The sequence below is a fragment of the Helianthus annuus genome, chromosome 5, assembly GCF_002127325.2.
Source record: "Helianthus annuus cultivar XRQ/B chromosome 5, HanXRQr2.0-SUNRISE, whole genome shotgun sequence".
Taxonomy (NCBI): Eukaryota; Viridiplantae; Streptophyta; class Magnoliopsida; order Asterales; family Asteraceae; genus Helianthus; species Helianthus annuus.
The window spans coordinates 174,511,540-174,529,131 of NC_035437.2; the positions used below are offsets into that span (position 1 = coordinate 174,511,540).

General features: G+C 36.1%; 2 long non-coding RNA genes across 9 annotated transcripts; one reads left to right on the plus strand and one right to left on the minus strand.

The window, feature by feature from the left end:
- Nucleotides 1-4,775: 4,775 nt before the first annotated feature.
- Nucleotides 4,776-7,082, minus strand: LOC118492430. Its single transcript, XR_004893665.1, has 3 exons — nucleotides 6,951-7,082; nucleotides 6,367-6,434; nucleotides 4,776-4,945 (listed from the first exon to the last, which is right to left on the minus strand). It is a non-coding gene; the product is annotated as an uncharacterized LOC118492430 (long non-coding RNA).
- A 598-nt stretch (nucleotides 7,083-7,680) lies between these two features.
- Nucleotides 7,681-10,188, plus strand: LOC110942281. Of its 8 annotated transcripts, XR_004893668.1 has the most exons (7): nucleotides 7,681-7,927; nucleotides 8,093-8,122; nucleotides 8,212-8,339; nucleotides 8,437-8,645; nucleotides 8,713-9,088; nucleotides 9,430-9,522; nucleotides 9,944-10,188. It is a non-coding gene; the product is annotated as an uncharacterized LOC110942281 (long non-coding RNA). The 8 variants fall into 8 exon arrangements; XR_004893671.1 differs by lacking the exons at nucleotides 8,093-8,122; nucleotides 8,212-8,339 and adding an exon at nucleotides 9,201-9,277 and having other exon boundaries at nucleotides 9,944-10,152; XR_004893672.1 differs by lacking the exon at nucleotides 8,212-8,339 and having other exon boundaries at nucleotides 7,682-7,927.
- The last annotated feature ends 7,404 nt before the right edge of the window (nucleotides 10,189-17,592 follow it).

Below are 17,592 nucleotides of genomic sequence, written 5' to 3' on the forward strand. Positions count from 1 at the left end.
AATGTTTGACTTGTGCTCAAGTCAAAGCTGAGCATCAGAAGCCGTCAGGTTTGCTTCAACAACCTGAGATTCCCAAGTGGAAATGGGAAATGGTGACAATGGATTTCATCACCAAGTTACCAAAAACGAAAAAGGGAAATGATACCATATGGGTCATAGTAGATAGACTGACTAAGTCAGCTCATTTTCTACCCATCAAGGAGACGTATAGCTCCGATATGTTAGCTCAATTATACGTTGATAAGATTGTAGCGCTACATGGTATACCTGTATCTATTATCTCAGATAGAGATACTAGATATACGTCACATTTTTGGAAGAGTTTCCAACAATCATTGGGCACTCGTTTGAATTTTAGTACGGCCTATCATCCTCAGACCGATGGTCAGAGTGAGCGTACTATTCAAACTTTGGAAGACATGCTGCGTGCATGTGCGATCGACTTGGGTGGTAGTTGGGATAAGAACCTACCACTGATTGAATTCTCCTACAACAATAGCTACCATTCCAGCATAAAAGCTGCGCCTTTTGAGGCCTTATACGGTAGAAAGTGTAGATCGCCCATCTGTTGGGCAGAAGTTGGAGATGTCCAACTATCAGGACCAAAAATCGTTTTTGAGACGACGGACAAGATCGTTCAGATTCGCGATCGTTTGAAAGCTGCCAGGGATAGGCAGAAGAGTTATGCGGATCCTAAGCGCAAAGATTTTCACTTCGATGTAGGTGATAAGGTGTTGCTTAAAGTATCGCCCTGGAAGGGGGTGATGCGATTTGGTAAGAAAGGCAAGCTAAGCCCGAGATACATAGGACCTTTCGAGATCATCGAACGTGTCGGAGCGGTTGCTTATAAGTTAAACTTGCCGGAAGAACTTAGCGCTATTCATAATGTGTTCCACATCTGTAATTTGAAGAAGTGTTTCGCTGATGAATCACTGGTTATACCGCATACAGATATACACATAGATGAGAGTTTGAAGTTCGTGGAGAAACCATTGTCGATCGAGGATCGACAGGTGAAGAAGCTTCGAAGGAAGTATATACCTATTGTCAAGGTCAAATGGGATGCCCGTAGAGGTCCCGAATACACGTGGGAAGTGGAATCCACGATGAAGGAAAAATATCCCCATTTGTTTCAGTAAATCTCGAGGTCGAGATTTCTTTTAAGGGGGTGAGGATGTAACACCTCGAAAAATTACGTCCAATAATGTATTGACACGTGTCATAGGCTTTGCATATGCGAAAACAAACTTTAGAGGGACTAAATTTGACAAACGGTGAAAACTATGGAACGTAAGGGTCCAAAGTGTCAACAATGGATAAATAGACTCTATAATAGCCCTACATAATGTTTATAACCTTAAACGGATGGATCATGGATCATACGAAGCGGAAATTGCACAAAAGTGAGGAATTTCAAACTATAGGGGCTAAAAGTGTCAACATGTTGAATTTATACCTCTGAGTGAACTTTTGGCAGACCCGAAGCTTTGTAATGCTAAAATATACTCACTAGAATATGTGGTAAAAATTTCGTGAAGTTTCGTTATCGTATGAGAAAGTTATGGCCAAAACCGTACTTGAGGGGTTAAAAGCGTCAACGTCGAATTTCATGACTTTTCGGGTGAGCGCAATATTAACCGAGGACATTACCATGTTGGTAAATGTCCCAAGGTTCTTAAAAACCAGATTTGAGGGTTTACGAGTCAAGATACATAGCCGAAACCTCGCGTGCAAAGACAGGGACCAAAGCTGCCACTTTTGATCAAAGTTTGGCAGCTGCAGGCACCAGGCGGCCCGCCTGGGCTGCCTAATGCGGGCCGCGACCCACTATCAGATGCAGTAACTCGCGAATTCAGCTATTTGGGTCCGATTTTGTGAGTTGTTGCCAGCTTTCTCCACCTCCCAAGCTCTCCAATAAGATTACATGCAAAGTAGGACACTTGTGATGCTCCTACAACATCTGGAACTCCATAAATCAGATCAATTGTTCACATTTTGAGGACTTGTGATAGTAACAAGAACACCCACAACTTGCAAGAACTCTCAAGGCTTTCCAGGAGCAACCTGATCGACAAGGCAACCTCCAAGTGTTATCTAGGCTTCATTAGGACCTTTGTAAGCCTTCATATCATTCTCTAATCCGTTCTAGCATAGATTATTAGTTAAAAGTCAAACCGTTGTTCTTAAAGTTTGACTTTTCGATTAAACAAAATTGGCTCTGTCATTTCCCAAATTGAAACCACTTATAAGTTGGTATTTATGTGGGAAACAAACCCTCAAAAGGGTATTCTCTGATTCCCACTCTAAGCATGCTATTTGTCGAGTCAAAGATGTTCTTAAAAAGTCAACAAAAATCGTTTTTGCGAAATATAGCATAAATGGTAATGTAGATGACATGCAATCAGTTTGATCATCAAAAATAACTTTATAATGAATATAAGAATGTGTTTTATCATAATCAACTCGACAATCTTTAGTATAAACCCGGATTGGAACCGAAAGTCTTATAAAACGCTTTTTTCGTTGACTCTCGATTCGGATCAGTGCATGCATGTTTGAGATCTGTATTGGAGTTTATTTTTGACCATTTTTATTTAAGTGTAACTCTCTGGAATTTTTACAACTTGAGTCTATGCTTAACCGATTCATATGCATGTTTCCGATTTATGCTTAAAGTTGACTATTTTGCCCTTTTTGATATAAAACGTGATTTTTGGAAAAGTAAAAGAGTAGAAATCTTTATTACTAATTTATAAACTTGCACCGAAAATTTGAGATCAGTTGGTGGTCCAGATTTTGAGTTATGGCCGATATCGTAAAACTATATCTTTATGTTAAATAATCGGCGCATTTGGCGTATAATCTGTTTGAGGCCACTTTTTGATATAAAACTTTCTACCCACTGATGTTATATAATATTTTGGGATTTTTGATGATTTTTATTTAATTTTTGGCTGATCGTATCATAGGTCGCTAAGTCGATTCGGTTAATGCCGGTTTTGACCGTTTAAGCTATAAAATGAGTTTTATAAGTCCTTTTGACCCCAAACCTTTTTCTACTGATTTTATTTGTTAAATAAATTATTTTGAGCATTCTGGAAATATAAAAAATCTCAACTTTCTTTTGAAAACCCGGAAACGGCTCTAAATCGCACTTTTAAGCGTTTTTAGCGCATAGTAAGCGTTATACTCATATTAAACACATAAGATTCATACCTACTGATGTATTTAGTATATTTGCATATAATAACAGTAAGTATAATATTTTGAACTCAGATTTCCAGTTTTGACGTTTTTAGCCCTTGTGAAATTACTAAAATACCCCTACGGTGCATAGTTTGATTTTAAATGATAAGTTTTGTCTACGGGTCATACCCTACTGTTATAACATGAAAAATTAAGTATATTTACTGTATAATTCAGACCCGTAACTCAGATTTCCAAATTGACTCTTTTATAATCTTTTAAATGACCAAAATGCCCTTATAAGGCATAAATTGAGTTTAAATTTATTCGGAGCAATATAGAACATAACTTGCTGATATTATATCATATTTAAAGCATATTATCTCAGGGAACTTGCATATGACTCTTTTGGTTACCCGAAACGCTCTTTAGCGCTCGGTTCGGTTTACGTAACTAGTTTGCGTAAATTGACCGAAACGGGTCAAACGTTATCATTTTTATCTCAAAATCCAGAATGTATTTAGTATACCCATATTAAACAAGTATTCAAACTTGCCGGGACTAAATCACACTCTATCCGGTCTTTCGCTTAGTCGTGCGCTTGTACCGTATCGTCCTTAAACTAACCGGTCTAAGCTTAGGCTTAAATAAAGACCCGTTAGGAATCTAATAGGTTATTATAAACCTTTGTTCCAGAATAGGAGGCCCAGTAAAAGCTATCTACACTTACCAATTGTGATTCATACTTACTCAGGTAAATACATTTTGACTTATTTTCCCTATACGGGCTTGGGGTACGGTATATAGAATACCGCTTGATCGAGCGTACAAATCCTGCACCCTTGGGTGTCCAGTTGGAATAATTTGATCGGCTCGTTTAAACAGTCTTGTTTTACTTTAAGCATTTGGGGGGTTATTGACCGTGTCCCGGATATCCTTGGCATTATCTTACGAGATGGCCACGACCAGAGCACGGGGTGTAGGCGTACACCCGTCGTGTATAACTCTTTAATGTGGTGTGTCATTTAATCTTTAACCCGGACAAGATCCCGGGCTACCAAACGTACGAGTAGCATGTAATTCGTTCACAAGTTTATATTGCATAATTATCCCAAGTTAATAAAAATATTTATGCCATGTGCATTTAAATCAATTTTCAATCATTTTTAAAATGAGTCAGTTAATTTGTATTTACCAGTGTAAACTGACGTATTTTCCCAAAAGGTTAAGTGCAGGTACTATACGTACTAGGCTGGCTGTTTCCTAAAGAGCGTCCACAATAGTCTCGCAAGCTCGGACGACAATAAACTGTTGAACAATTTATCTTATTTTATTTGATCCGCCTGTGGATCCGTTTCAACTACTTGTGATATTTATTATTACATTTTATTTAAAGTTGAAATGTATCTATTTCTGCTTCCGCTGTGCATTATTATATTGTGTTGTTTGTCTATGACGATGCCAACTACGTCACTGTACCCCACACCGGGCCCACCGGTGACACGTGGAGATCGGGGTGTGACAATTTAGTTTGCGTAAAATACGGGTTAACAAAAAGTTGTTAAGTTAAAAATTCATACATGATTAGAGTCTTTAGGATTAACATCCCTACTGGTTTAAAATGTACAAAATGTGACGTCAAGAGTTACATGTTCATATTTAGTTAAAACAAAATATATTAACGTGGAAACTTCAAAAGTGTCGTGTTCGGTTCTTTGACATATTGCTTGATCGCCATCCGGAGTATTGCCAACATTACCTAACATAAAAACCAACTTAAATGTTAGTTTTGACAACATATAAACAAGTATAATCAAGTTCCAATATCAAATAATGAAAACAAAATAAAATTTCAGAGTTATGGTCTGTCGCGCCCCGCGACAGATACCACCCAAGCTTTTGCGGGCCGCGAGGGACCCTGCGTGTCGCGACAATGTAAGCGTCTCCCTCTGCGTGCCGCGGGAGAGACCGTTTTCCAGCGGGTGCAGGTTTAAACCTGCATTTATTTGCCCAGCTCCTATTTTTCCAAAATATCAACTTCAAATGTACATAACTTTTTATCTAGAAGTCTGTTTTAGGTGATTCTTTTTCCTACGCGTTTGCAATAAAAATACGCATCAATTTATCCTCTTTTCCTCATATGAAACCTGAATTATAAACGAATAGTTTATAATTTCTTATTTCATTTATTCGACCCGTTTGTTTTATACTTTGCAAACATGTTGATCATTCATTTTTACTTCATAGTGTACATACCCATTTCCCGGGCTTGTGAACTTCAGCGTATTATTACCATTTCATGATTTTACGCTTTCATATCTCACAATTATAGAGTGACGTTCGCGTCACTTTAGTTTTACCAATTTACCCTTGTTTTGACCCGATTGGTTATCTAATGGAAACCTCCATTTTTATCATCCTACTAACTTATTTCAACGAACATTTTGACTTAATGCCATGCCTAACGAACTTCGTCATTTCGGCATTATACAAATTGCACAATTAGACTAATCCAAGTTAACTAACTATATCCAATATACAACCATAATGTAACGGAGCCAAGTTACATACTTGCATAATTTATCGTCATTGATTTCCAACCATAATTACCCATTCCTGGGCTTGTCCATCTTAGCGTATCACCTCCATTCCATAATTTACGTTTTTATAACTCAAATTTAACAAGTGACGTTCAAGTCACTTCAAACATTACCATTTCGACCATTATTTTAACCCGTTCTTTATCTAGTGAATTACATCACTTAATGTACATTCTAAACATGACTAATTTAAACAACATTATCAATAAACATATCTAACCAACTATTTATTTTGACCCGTTTTGTTTGTCGAGTGAATTCCATCACTTCTTAGACTTACCAAACGATTACAGTTTTCGCTATAACAGCATTAAGCATATCTAACCAACTATTTATTTTAACCCGTTTGGTTTGTCGAGTGAATTTCATCACTTCTTAGACTTACCAAACGATTACAATTTTCGCTATAACAACATTAAGCATATCTAACCAACTATTTATTTTGACCCGTTTGGTTTGTCGAGTGAATTTCATCACTTCTTAGACTTACCAAACGATTACAATTTTCGCTATAACAACAATAAGCATATCTATGACTAGGCCTGTCTACATAAACGTAAAGAGATGACTAGTCGCGTACCTTTTAAAGCATATCCTTCAGGCGCGCGTCCACTCCGACTTGACCGCTTGAGAATTCAACCACCGAGCCTATAGAGTTCAACCAACACCGTGTTTAGAACTCGTATCATTTCATTTTACACGTAGTTCACCATCTTATTATTCAATTACGCGTTTCATTCAAAATTTTCGATACATTAGCATTCATTTAGGCATTTAATCAAACACCTTGTGGGCATGATTTCATACAATTAAAAATCAAGTTCATGACTAACTATTTAGCCAAGATTAAACATCAATTAGACAAATTCATGCCTAATTTTCACATCAACATTCTGGATTTACTTCATAGAACTCAAAATACACTAGAGTGACAATCATAATCCTAGTGTTTAACATATTTCTACAAAACCCACTAAACACCTATATTGGTGATTATGAATTTCATCATGATGAGCAAAATTCAACAAGCTAATGGCTAGGGTTAACTCCTAGACATGATTTCATTCCAATTTCATCCAAACAACAATCATGCAAGCACAAATTTCGAATCTTATATGTTCATCCAGAATTTAAGATGAAACCAAATAGTGAAATTTTACATACCTTATGATCCCTTTACTGAGGTGATCACTAATTTGTGCTTGGATTTCGATTTAGGCTTGATTTGCCCTTTCAATTTGATGAATTTTTTAAGTTTAGGGTTTGAGCATGAGAGCCTTTCTTGGCTCTGGTTGAATTCGCAGGAACCACACACGTATGTGTGTGTTTTGTGTTTTAATAGTTGATTTAATTAAAACTCTAATTCATTTGTCCATGTTTAGCCCCTCAACTTTATTCAAGTTTTTATAAAGGGTATTTTAACCCTGTTTGTTCTATTATTTCAAGTCTTTTAACCAACTAGGTTATTTATTCCTAGTTATTTTATCTTGACCATAACCGACTTTTAATTTATAATATAAAATTTATATTTTTGGGGTGTTACATAATTCGTCAGATGCGTGTTATCTTTAGCTTTCTATATATGTTGAAAGATAGATATATAAATATACATGTATTTTCGGTTTCAAATTCAGTGAAATTGTGTACAGTGTTATGTAGGATTAAAGTTATGTGAGTAGTTTAATATGAAAATCAACATATTGTTATAAATTAGCTTGAACCTTGCGAGATCAATAGTGAGTGTTCTATTCCATTTATATATACTCTAATTTATAACATTTTTTGGCTATACAGGTTGTACATTCTGCTTAATTGATGTTTTAGGCTATGCATGTTGTACCTTCTGTTTAATTGGTGTTTCTTTTGTAATTTGTGGAACGTGGACACATTACTTTTCTTTTACAGCTGATACACCACCCATCTCCTCTCATTTGCCATACAGAACACCGGCGATGGAGAGAGATAACCATGTTTGAGAGAAAGAGGTAGAGCGTTGCGAGAGTAGACATAGAAAGAGGGAGCCAACGATCGACGATTAAGAAGGCGACGACGGTGGTTCTGTTTTTGGCGATGGCGGTGACTTCAAGTAACGAAGACCCGACTAGGGTTCAAGCGACATTCCGGCTACCCCTTTTTACACTGTAAGTTTGACGTTTTTGAAAGTTCAAGGACATTCTACGGAATAGATTTCTGTTCAGATCCTTAACTCCGCACATTCGTCTCCACACATTTGCATTAGGGCTTTTTCTCTATCGCTAACCCTAACTATGTTCTTCTTTTACTATCATACTTCTCGTGATCTGCAGTTTCACTCTCCTCTTTCCATCCAGTATCAAGTGAGTTGATTATATGTTAGATATTATTCTGATTTGGTTGTTAATTTTGCTAATACACTACCGTCATATGTGGATTATATGTATTTTAGTTGTCATCTTTGCTTACATTATTGGGGATCTTGCGAATTATAGACGATTTTAGGTTCCGATCTCAAGTCTCAACATCATGCAAATTAACTCTCTAATTTCAGGGTTTTTGTTGTTCGCGTTATGATTGGTAAAATCTAGATTATGAAATTAGGGTTTGGTTTGTGTACTGCAGTTACTATATGACATTAAAGTTAATTAATATGTGAAAAAAAAACCATTTGCAGGTTCACCAGGAGTGGGGTTCATGCCGCATATCCTTGATGTTGCTGGAGAGGTTCAACCTTGACCCTTTAATGTTTCTTTCTTTGGTATAGTTTGTTTATGTTTTTTTTACTACTACATTTGTATGGTAATAATTGATTCAGACCAAGACTCTAACACTAACACTGGGCCTCTCTCTGTATTGATGATGAGTGTCAAGAATAATACACAGGTAACATATGCTTCCATATAATTGTTCTTTTGTTTAAAGATTATTATAGTTGGTATGCGTTTTCTAGGTAGTTAAAGGTTCAAGGTGCAACCAACAATACTCGATGTGGATGCAACTCGGAGTGTGGAAAGGATTGCCCCTGCTTAAACAATTCCCCTGCTGTGAAAAGTATTGTGGGTATGTATTATGAGTTTAAGAAGTGATGTCAGCATCGTTCTTTTAAGAGACATACATGCGCACCCGGTTGAACATGCCATATGTTACTAAACTCGATGATATAATACAAAGTAACTGGTGGATGGTTGACATATTAAGACAAAGCTTGCGTATCATCAGTTACAACAACAACGACAGGAAGAAGAAACAACTTAGGTGACTTTCATTTCACTTGGATATTGTGCTAATATGGCTTTTCTGGATGTTAGTATCCCAGCTCTACCCAGGTATATAAATTATCAAGGGTTGTTTAATATGTAACTTTCATTTCACTTGGAAGGAAAAATATAGAGATGGAAACTTGATCTTTCACATTACTAATCTTAATTTATTTTTCAGTTTTGTATGTTACTTTCATCAACTTTTAATTTGATACATCTAAACATAGCAACTCACTAGCAAGATGCTAGAAACAGGTGAATCATTTAAAAAAAAACTTAGCTTTTTCTCTTACAAAAGCTTAACTTTTAATTATACCATCTTTTTCATTTAAAAAAAGTATTATATCATTCAAACGTATTATGTATCCGTTCACTTCGCTCCACGAATGATAAAAATTGTATATCAGGGCTGCTGCACGTACAACTTTGTTTCAACTACAATTTCTCTTGCAAAATGTTTGACAAAGCCTAGCATTTACATTCCTATCAAGATACAAAAGGTACATATCACAAACTTCTTATAGATTCACATATCTTGCTTTTATGAGTTACAATTGAACTACAAAAAGATGTGCAGAACCATATGCTTAAAAATGTGGTTAATTAATTTATCATTTTGTTTAAATTGGCAAGAACTACTGTACCAACTACTATTTTCCTAAGGAGACCTGGGTTGGTGGGTTACTATGGGACTTGATCTAAACACTAGCTTAAAGAATACAATAACTTACCCGACTGTGCTGCCTAAGCTCAGTTGAAGGAGATGAAAGTTCTCATAATATAGACAATATTTCTTATGGTACAGTTAATGTTTGAGATCAAGTCTTTTTCAAATAAACATGAATTTGAGCGAGAATTGGAACGGTCTCGGTCTGGTGCTTACGAAAGCTTTGAAACAAAATTGTTTTGAGAATGGTTCAGGTACCTTGGCTGCTACAGTTGAAGAAACGTAGGCGATGTCTTATTTGCGGGTTAGACACCGTTCCGGGGTACTGGCGCAATATGGGTCAAGTTGGGTAGTGCAACTTGCTGGGTATTGCTGATGTATGCCTGTAAAATTTAGTTTAATATGTTTGTTTTCCTTTTTTGCTTCCTTTGGTGTACTGTGGCGAGCCTTTGGCTTGTAGTGTTTTTTTGGGTTAATAAAAAATGGTGTTTTGTTTGCCAAACACGGTGAGTAATATATGTGTCCCCGACCGCAACGCGGCGGGTGCTATTTCTAGTTAATATTTGTTTTCTGTTGTTAATTAGTCGATTGATTTTTATTTGGCAGATGTGTGTTATCAGAGCTTATTAAGGTTTGTGTATATGAATATATGACGACAATACAGTGTTATCAGAGCTTATTAAGGTTTGTGTATATGGTAATTAAAATTTGTATGATGTTCAGCAACTTACAGAAGTTAAAAAACAAATAGTCTTCTTCTCGCAGACTGTAGAGGTTTGGTCCACCTCTTTTGCTGCAGATGTATGCAGATGTGGTCTGCAGACTACAGACATTTTACCTCTGAAAAAAAACAAACATCATCTAAGTATACTAGCTAATATGGACACAAGTTTAGGGTTAAGCTCGTTTAACTTACAAGTGTATGGTAAATTTACACTTGAAGGTTGATTTACCATTTACTAGTATTGATTAAATATTTGTGAATGGTTATGCAACAATTTTCATAATAACTCACCGAAAGAATAACAATAAAATGGTGCAATGAAAAGTTTGCGGATGAGTTATAATATAGATAAGAGTTCAGGGTTGAGTTTGTCTAACTTACAGATTTATCTATACATTTACACTTACGGGGGTCGGGGCGCCCCGTGATGACCCAACCTCCACGCGTTTTACAGCGTCAAACACCGCCGCCGCCCCTAATTTCCATGCGTGGACTGTGTAACACATGGTCGTTATCACACGTTGAAAATTGAATTTGATGACCATTGATGACGATCACATTACATTGTAGCCTCCGCCGATCCTTCTACAACTCTGATCTGATCTGATCCGATCCATTCATGGCGGCGTTCACTGGAGCATCCTCCACCACCCTGATCTCTCCACCTATCTCACGCCAATGTCTGGTATATATACATATAGTATACATATATCTATGTTGTTGGCTTTGTATTTTGTGATCTATAGGAACACTTTGATTGTTTGTAGGTTTGACTGTAAGGTGGAAATTGTTGTTTTTTTGTTGGTGTTGGTTTAAGGAGTTTTGATTGAAGTTTCTAGATCTTGAAGTATTGCAAGTGATTGGATTTTTGTTGTTAATTTATATTTTAAAAATAAAAAAACCATCACTACTCACTAGTGATGGGCACCCCTAGTAAAATCTATCACTAGTGATAGAATGAAGCTCGATTACGTGGCGGAACTTGATTGAATGTTGTGAGTGATGAAAAACTATCATTAGTGGAGCGCCCGTTAGAAGGTTGATTACCATTTAATAGTATTGATTAAATATTTGTGTGGTTATGCAACAAATTTCATAATAACTCACTTAAAAGAATAACTATACTATGGTGCAACAAAAAGTCTGCGAATGATTACCCATATTAAACTCTTTTATTGTTAAACGGTTTTACTTGAGATTATTTTCTTTGATTATAAACTCTTTTATCACATATTCACATACCCGTTCTGGGTATTTAACTTCATGAAACTGTTAAACGCTTTTACTTGAAGGCTCACCTAGGCGCACGTCTAGGCTCACTTTTCAGGCTCAGTCTTACCTTCTCGCTTCGCTTGAAAAGTCTCACTTTCAGGCCCTCAGGCGCATTTTCAGGCCAAATTCAAACGAAATTCCGGTCAAAAATCGTTTGAACATGTTTGAAACAATTATAAGAACCCTAAACAAGCCTGAAAACAATCTAAAACTAGCCCTAAAGAAGCCTAAAACATGTCTAAAATCCCTAAAATAATATTTTTATACTAAACGACTCGCTTAAAAGAGCCCTCGCTTTTTAAACGCCTTGCGTTGCGGCCCAAGGCTCACCCTTTGCGCCTTGAGTGCGTCTTGCGCCTTTGACAACTATGCTTGATATTATTTTCTTTCGTTATAAACTCTTTTATCACATACCCGATCTAGGTATTTAACTACATCAAGTATCCGGTTTGCAAGTTTCATTTAGATATCTTATGATATTAGATTATTGAACTAAATATTTGTAATTTCTATTTCCGATCTTAAGCTTATTTCATAAAAAAAAAAAAAAACGATCTGAAATATTAAATGTCCAAAATTTTAGCAACTTTAACAAATTTAGATATTGTTATTACGTTTTGTAAAATATTTAATGTATTATTTATAGTATCACATATTTAATGTATTATTTTTTAGTGTAGGTATATAGTATCACGGTTGAAACTCTAGATGTTCCGTAATAGTTACACCAAAAGATTACAAAAGAGAGCGTATATCATTTGGTGGCTTTTCATTTACACATTTTTAAAATATAAACAAAATTATATCGGGTATATAATCGGGTAAATGTGTACATTTTACCGGATAATCGGGTATATCACTAAATCTCAAACTCATCCCAAACTCGCGAAAAAATAAAAACTAATATCAAACATGGCCCAAAGCCGATTACACGATCCCAAACCCGTCTCAAACGATCCCAAACCCGTCTCAAACATGTAGGGTTTCAGGTTTAGCCAACAGGTTTGGATTCGAATGTTATGAGTTTATATGTCATAGATAAAAGAAATAAACTAATTACGAAAATCAAAATTATAAAATACTTGACTAGTTTGTTTTTTAACCCATTTGAGTTAGCGTAGCCAATAAAACAGTTAGAAGTGTTTAGTTGATGAGTTGTCATCTTGACAGTGTGTGTAGATTGTACCATGAATTCTTTTCACAAGATTCTACTCTAGTAGTCTAGTTTATGAACTCAAGAGAACATCCACTATAGATTAGTTGGAAATGATGAAAAAATAATATAGATTTAGAATTATTATAACACTAAAGAAATTTAATATAATACCGTAGATTTAGAATTAACTAGTAGGAATACCCGCGCTACGCTGCGGGGTTTCGGTCGATATCTATTTTGGTTCAGTATACCAACTGTATACCAACTGAAAGAATATGCTCAAAAGATGTTTTACATCGACCGAAAACCAATAAAATAAATTTAAATTGGACTGCGGGACGAATTGATTTTAAATTAATTGTAAATGAAAACGTAGATATTATCTTAAATATAGCTCCAATGAAAAGAAACCTAAAACTAAAACACTAAACATAAAGAAAACTAAAAACTAAAAATAATAAAGTCCAGAAAAAAATCTAGAAATAAAAAAAATAAGTTAATAGGATAAAAACACTATCCACAAAACTTGCTAATTGTAATTTGCATTAAAGCGTAGACCAAGTGGAAACATACATGAAAATAAGCATGAAAACGCATTATATTTGACACATATTTCGGAAGAAAATTTACGTCGAATCGTAAACCAACTTAAAGTTATACCGACGCGTGCATAAAAATAAGCACGTAAGAAAATAGTTACGGCGTGTTGTGTCCGTGTCGAAACGTAAAGTGACTTGAATTTATAGCGTTTAATGAAAACGTATTATATTTTACTCGACGTGTTTCGGAACAAAATTTATGTCAAAATGTAGGCCATTTGAACATATACATAAAAATAAGCATGAAAACGTATTCTATTTTCACCGGCTCTTTTATAGAAAAAAAAATTTGCATCAAAACGTAAACCAACAGAAAATATACATAATAATAAGCATGATATATTATATTTGACCCAACTTATTAACGGGAAAAATTTACATCTAAACGTAAATCAATTTAAATTTATAGAAACACGTACATAAAATAAACACGTAAAACTTGATTACAAAATTTTAAGAGGTTAAAATTGTTAACACCGAAAGTTAAAGGGATAACAATTTAAAGAAAAATAATAAAGAAAAAAAAGGAAAAGTCAAAAAGCAAAAAAAAGAAATAAAAAAAAAATCTACTGTACATGTCCTTCGAAAATGTTAGGATATAGAATATACACTAAAGAAAATTCTGATATAAGACCGTGGGGTATGATGGGGTGGGGGTTTGGAGCATGAGTTGACACGTGAAACTTGAAGATCAATAAACACAAACCCAAGTTATAGGGGGTATGGTGGGCGTGGCTGGGCTGGCGTGGCCAAGCCACATCAACTTTTTTTTTAAATATATATATATATATATATATATATATATATATATATATATAAAAAACTACATAAACATACATAATAATTATCAAAATAAAAAACAATCATTCTTCGTCGTCTTAGTCGGTTTCGAACCCAGGAATCGTTGAAACATGATCCACCAAATCAGATCAAAGGTTGTGATGTATATCCCTTGACTTGATCAAAAATTCATTTGACGCTTTATCTTCGTCTTTAATTGTTACGTTACCTGATTGGGGGTCATCGTCATCATAGTAGGTAACGACCGCTCTACCTTCATCCTCCAAAATCATGTTGTGAAGAATGATACATGTGTACATCACGTTTCCAATCTGATCCTTGTCCCATAGTCGACAAGGCATTGCCAATATTCGTCACCTTTTCTTCAAAACACCGAATGCTCGCTCGACGACTTTACGTGCAGCCATTTGGACCCTGTTAAACTTTAATCTCTTTGGATCTATGGTACCGTGTCTTGTGAACGATTTTACGAAAACCCCCACTCTGGGTAAATCCCATCAACTAGGTAGTACCCACACACGTACTCAACCCCGTTTACAAAGAAAGTTCCTTTGGGTCTTATACCATTTACCCGATCATTGAAAATGGGCGAGTGGTTTATGATGGTAATATCATTATGTAAAACTGGCATACCGAAGAACGCATGCCATATCCAAAGATCTTGGGACGCAACCGCTTCAAGCATAATGGCTGGCATCCCGTGAAATCCACCCGTGTGATCGCCTTGCCATGCAGGAGGACAAAGTTCCCAATGCCATTTCATACAATCTAAACTACCTAGCATCCCGGGTAGCCCATGGTAATCTGCGTGATGTTCCAATATTTGTTGCATGTCACTGAACGAGGGCTTTCTCAAATATCTTTTCCTATAAAGTTCTAGAATACACGAAAAGAAGTCGTGAAGACTTTCTCTATTGTCGTACGCTAACTGCCTAAGTGCGGTCGTGACCTTTTGCCACGTACTAAATCCTAATTGCCCGGTTACATCCGGTTTTTGTTGGAAATAAACATACTTCTCCTCAAGATCTCTAAACATCCTTAAAAATAAGTTTCTACTCATACGAAAACGACGCCTAAACATTTTTTCATCATACTTTGGTTCCGCTGAGAAGTAATCGCTTACCAACAAATTGTTAGCGGTGTGCCGTTCACGAGCGATGTACCTTCTCCTCCGTTTAGGTTGCGGAGTCTCTTCCTCATCGTCTTCGTCTTCCACGATAGCTTTCACCACTGCCGCGATCGTTTGTAGAAATATTTCCGCACCATCGTCAGATGATGATGACGATTCAGTTGAACTTGAAGAATTCATGGCAAGATTATGTTTTATGTGTTTGATATTGTGTGAGAAAAATGTTAAATATGGTAAGGTATTTATAAAGGAATTTTTTTTTTAAAATGCCCCCAACGGCTAGTTTGGTTTGGCCATTGAGAGCCCGCCATGTCACCTTGTTAGACCCGCCCCACGCCCGGCTTTAAACTCCCGCCCCTTGGGCCACGCCCCAACCCAAGCCCACCCGGGGTGGTGGCTTGGGCGTTTTCATCCAACCCACGCCCCAACCCAAGCTCTATACCCCACAGTCTAATACCGTATCGTAAATATGACCATTCGAGACAATGCGAAATAAAATTCATTTTTATAAGTAAAGAAATTATTTTTATCTAATTTTTTAGAACTTTTACATATAAACACATGTAGTGGCGAAGCTTGAAAATTTCCACCGGGAGGTCGGAAGTCACCGGACCTAAAAATTCTATAGAAGTAAATTTTATTTTTATAAAATCGGGGGGGTCGAAAACGTATATACCTAAAAAATTCTATACGAAACGTACATACATAACACTACTGAGCGAAAAGTTCGGGGGGTCGGGCGCCCCTCCCGGCCCCTTGAAAGCTATGCCCCTGAACACATGTAAAGGTCTTTTTAATAGGGTTTTAGAACTTTTACCTATTGGCCGATAATAATCATTATTTAAAAATTCCCTCCAACGATCCTAACTTATAAGAATTTGACTCCCATTCATCATTTTCTAACATATAAGAATTTGGTCTCCTCAATATATTCAAGTAGACATATAGCCTCCTTAAGTGACTTAAGTGCACATACAGTCAAAAAGTATCGTTGGATGCCAAATTCTTACAAGTTGGGATCGTTGGAGGGAATATTTAGAGTTGAGATTATTATCGGCCTAACATGTGAAACTTATATTTATAAAAATCCAATAACCCTTTTTAATAAGAAAATATCAAAAAACAATTTAGTAAAAGTCAAAAACCATTACAAAAAATATTAATTTTTTTTTCCGAATAGCTTCTACATGTGTTTTTATATAAAAGTTCCAAAAACATTATGTAAAAATGATTTTAATTAGTTTTTTACATATAAATTAGTGGCTTCCCAATAAAGGGGAAATTTTTTTTCGTATATATGTTTTTTTATTGTTATTATTATTATCTTTCCTTATTTTTAGCTTCGGGTTTATGTATTATTCCGTTGCAGCTCTTGAGAAATTTATTCTGATAATACGAAACCAATGGAAATTTTCATACGAAACCAAGTGAAACCAATTGAAGGTAGAAAGGAAGACTACGGTGACAACTACTTACACGTGGCATAAGAGATTAGGTCATGCTTCAACTAACAAACATTCTCATGTAAGTTTTCTTATAAATATATCTTTTGATGCAAAGGAAAGAGTCAGTGACTTCTGCATTAGGGCCAAATAGACCAGATTACCATTTCCAGTTAGTTCAACATAAAACAAGTGACTGCTTTAAATAAATCCATTGTGATATTTTGGGGAGTATATAATATTGGAAATTTGTGAAAATAGCATTTTTCACAAATATAGGAAAATGATTTTTCCTATTTTGGACTAGAAATAAATATAACAATATAAACGGGTTTTATATATTTATTTGTGGGTTTGTGTTCTACGTTGGAAGAGCTTTCCAACAAACTAAACCACGTCCAAAACGGAGCTAAGTGTACTCGCGAAGAAAAAAGTAGGAAACTAGCACCTTGTCCCTCATAAGAGGAGAGATGGAACTTAAAGGGGTATTTAAGTGGGAACTCTTCATCCTTATTGTTTCATGGAAGCACTTACTAAGTGTACTCGCGAAGGGTGCCGAGGACCCTAACTCGTACTCGAACTCGCAATCGCGCGCGCGCGTGGCATGGGCGATGAGGCGTAATGTGTAGCACTTTGCACGCTCGCATCGCCGCGAGCCGCTTGAGAGCCGCCTTTGTATTTTTGACCGCGTGCGCGTGGTGGAGCACAAGGGATGCAAGGACCAGGTGGTTAGTGACGTAGCATGCAGGCGCGTGACCCTGGTGGGTTCGCGCGCAGTGG